This window comes from Phodopus roborovskii, unplaced genomic scaffold (genome assembly GCF_943737965.1).
Source record: "Phodopus roborovskii unplaced genomic scaffold, PHOROB, whole genome shotgun sequence".
Classification (NCBI taxonomy): Eukaryota; Metazoa; Chordata; class Mammalia; order Rodentia; family Cricetidae; genus Phodopus; species Phodopus roborovskii.
The window spans coordinates 2,102,535-2,105,218 of record NW_026126645.1 but is presented as its reverse complement, the minus strand read 5'-3'; the positions used below and the strand labels follow the sequence as shown (position 1 = coordinate 2,105,218).

Below are 2,684 nucleotides of genomic sequence, written 5' to 3'. Positions count from 1 at the left end.
TAGCTGAGCATGATCCTGAGCGAGAACCAGTAGGCAGCATTCCTCCATGGATTCTATTTCAGGCTCTTGCCTTGAGTCCCTGACTTAGTTTCCCTTGATGACATTCTGTAACATATTAGATGAAATTAAGTAAACCCTTTCCTACTCTAAGTTGCTTTTGGTCAGAGTGTTTGATCACAGCAACAGGATGAACATAGAACGGAGTGGAACTTAGAGCTTTGTATGTGCTAGGCAAGTGCTCTGCTAAATGAGCTACATCCTCAACCATTTTTTTTTTTAAAGTTTGAATTGATGTGGCATATGTAGGCTTCATAGCATGCTTGTGGAAGCCAGAAGGTACTGTAGGAGTCAGTTCTCTCCTCCCACAATGTGAGCTCTGGGGCTCAAATTCAGTTTCTTCAGTGCAGTCTCATTGGTAAGTTATCCAGTTTCAAGTGATCAGCCCTAAGCTCATGTACATATGAGCAACACTAAATGGGCTCAGTGTGCTAAACACACACACACACACACACACACACAGCAATAATAATTGAAGAGGAGGTCACAGGTTTAGGAGGTAGAGGGCTCTTTTCTTCTTTGCAGAAATGCTTAGGAGACCCTGTGAGATCCGGACATGTCCTTCATATTTGACTGGATTTATAGTGGTTTCAGCAGTGTGCTATAGTTTCTAGGACTGTATAAAAAAAAAAAACTGATGAACTGATTATCCTTAGATTGGATAATACGGAGAAAACAATGTTGCTACACATGCTGAAAGATGACAGGCTTGGCCAGCACATCCCAACACTACATCCCACTTCAGAAGAACTCACTATTGCTGGCATGACTTTTACAGCTTTTGATCTGGGTGGGCACATCCAAACCCGAAGAGAAGGGAAAATTGCCTTCCTGCTATCAATGGCATTGTATTGTGGATTGTGCAGACCGTGAAAGGCTGTTAGAAACAAAAGAAGAACTTCGTTCACTACTGACAGATGAAACCATTGCCAATGTGCCTATATTAATTCTTGGAAATAAGACTGACAGACCTGAAGCCATCAGTGAAGAGAGGTTACAAGAGATGTTTGGCTCATGTGGGCAGACAACAGGAAAGGTTAGTGTGTCACCGAAGGAGCTGAATGCCAGGCCTCTGGCAGCATTCATGTGCAGTGTGCTGAAAAGGCAAGGCTATGGACAAGGTTTCTGATGGATGGCGCAGTACATCGGTTAGCGGCCGTCCTGCCCACTCACATCCAGGCCTCGGAGATCCATCCCCCAACATGCATAGCTTGAATTCAATAGACTTTTGTTGGTTTCAGAATAAGTGGTTTTTTTTTATTATTATTAATATATTTACCTGAGTGGGAATTGCGAACTGATTTAAATTTGAATATCGCAATGTTAGCTTTCTAATTTCATACAGAATAGTTTTTACAGTTTACAGCCCCACATTGACCCTGTCATTGTTTATAAAGATCAGCTTCCCAGCGGTACACTTGAAACAATTTTTAACAATGTAAAACTACAAATATAAACCATATTTAAAAGCTTTTATATACTTGTTGGGAACAGTTTTTCAATTTTAGATGGTCCGCCTATCTTGTGTACAGTTAAAATCCGCTTATCAGTGACTGCATAATGCCTTACCGTTTCCAAGACTACTTTTTCTTATGCAAATGTCATGCAGTCAAACTATGTTTGGCTCTTTGTTGGGAAAAAATAAAAAAGAAAGGAAGTAGAGGGACGTAGGATGAGTCGTGGAGAATGGGCAGGAACGGAGATTATATAAATACAGTGCTCATGTATTTCTTCCAGACAGGGTTTCTCTGTGGCTTTGGAGGCTGTCCTGGAACTAGGTCTTGCAGACCAAGATGGTCTCGATCGTGTATGAAATTCTTTAAACAATTGTTAATTAGTTATAATTAACCATGTATGTATAGGTTGCATGTGCCATGACAGGTGTGTGACGGTTACAAGACAATTTTGTAAGGTTGGTTCTTTCTTCCCACCTTTGCATGGGTTCTGGGGATTGAACTCGGGTCATCAGGCTTGCATGGTGAGGACTTTTCCTGCTGAGTCATCTTGTCTAACTGATGGGACTATTCTGATCTGACCATCAGCACTCAGTGGCAGAGGTTCAGAGGAAAACCTGTTCTCTTTGCTCTCTGTCATCGCCCAGCTTCCCAGAAAAGACCTCTTCCCCACTTCACAGAACATGGAAAGGCTGGGGGCATCTGTCTCCCCTGTGTAGGTTAAAAACGGGGATTGTGGCAGCAGAAGGAGACATTTGCCTTTTTCAAGATACAAGATACATTTGCCCATGCATTCCTGTTAGAGGAACTGGTTGACTCAAAGCCAGCTTCAGCCTGGGCTGTGGATCCTGGTCGTCCTTATCCTTCCATTCATGTGAATCCCCCTCTCCCCAATGGTGTGGGGCCAGGGGGCAGGGTCCTACCTTCTGCAACTGATGCTCTGGTCTCAGATGCATCTGCAAGTCATCTTGCAAGATGTCCTCTCTCTCTCTCTGAGATAGTATGTTTGTATTACCTACTATCTTATACAATTCACTAACTTTTCACAGTAACCTATAACACAGAGGTACCTATTTTACACAAGGGGAAAACGGGCTGATTTTTTTTAATTAGCAATTAGCTGGTTGAAACAAACCACACACACCAGCCTGTGTTCACAGCTCAGGACTCTAC

The 2,684-nt window shown here is 42.6% G+C and overlaps 1 pseudogene; it reads left to right on the top strand.

Annotated features, from left to right (window-relative positions):
• The first annotated feature begins 613 nt into the window (after positions 1-613).
• On the top strand, positions 614-1,210 carry LOC127213223 (GTP-binding protein SAR1b-like; annotated as a pseudogene).
• Positions 1,211-2,684: the final 1,474 nt, after the last annotated feature.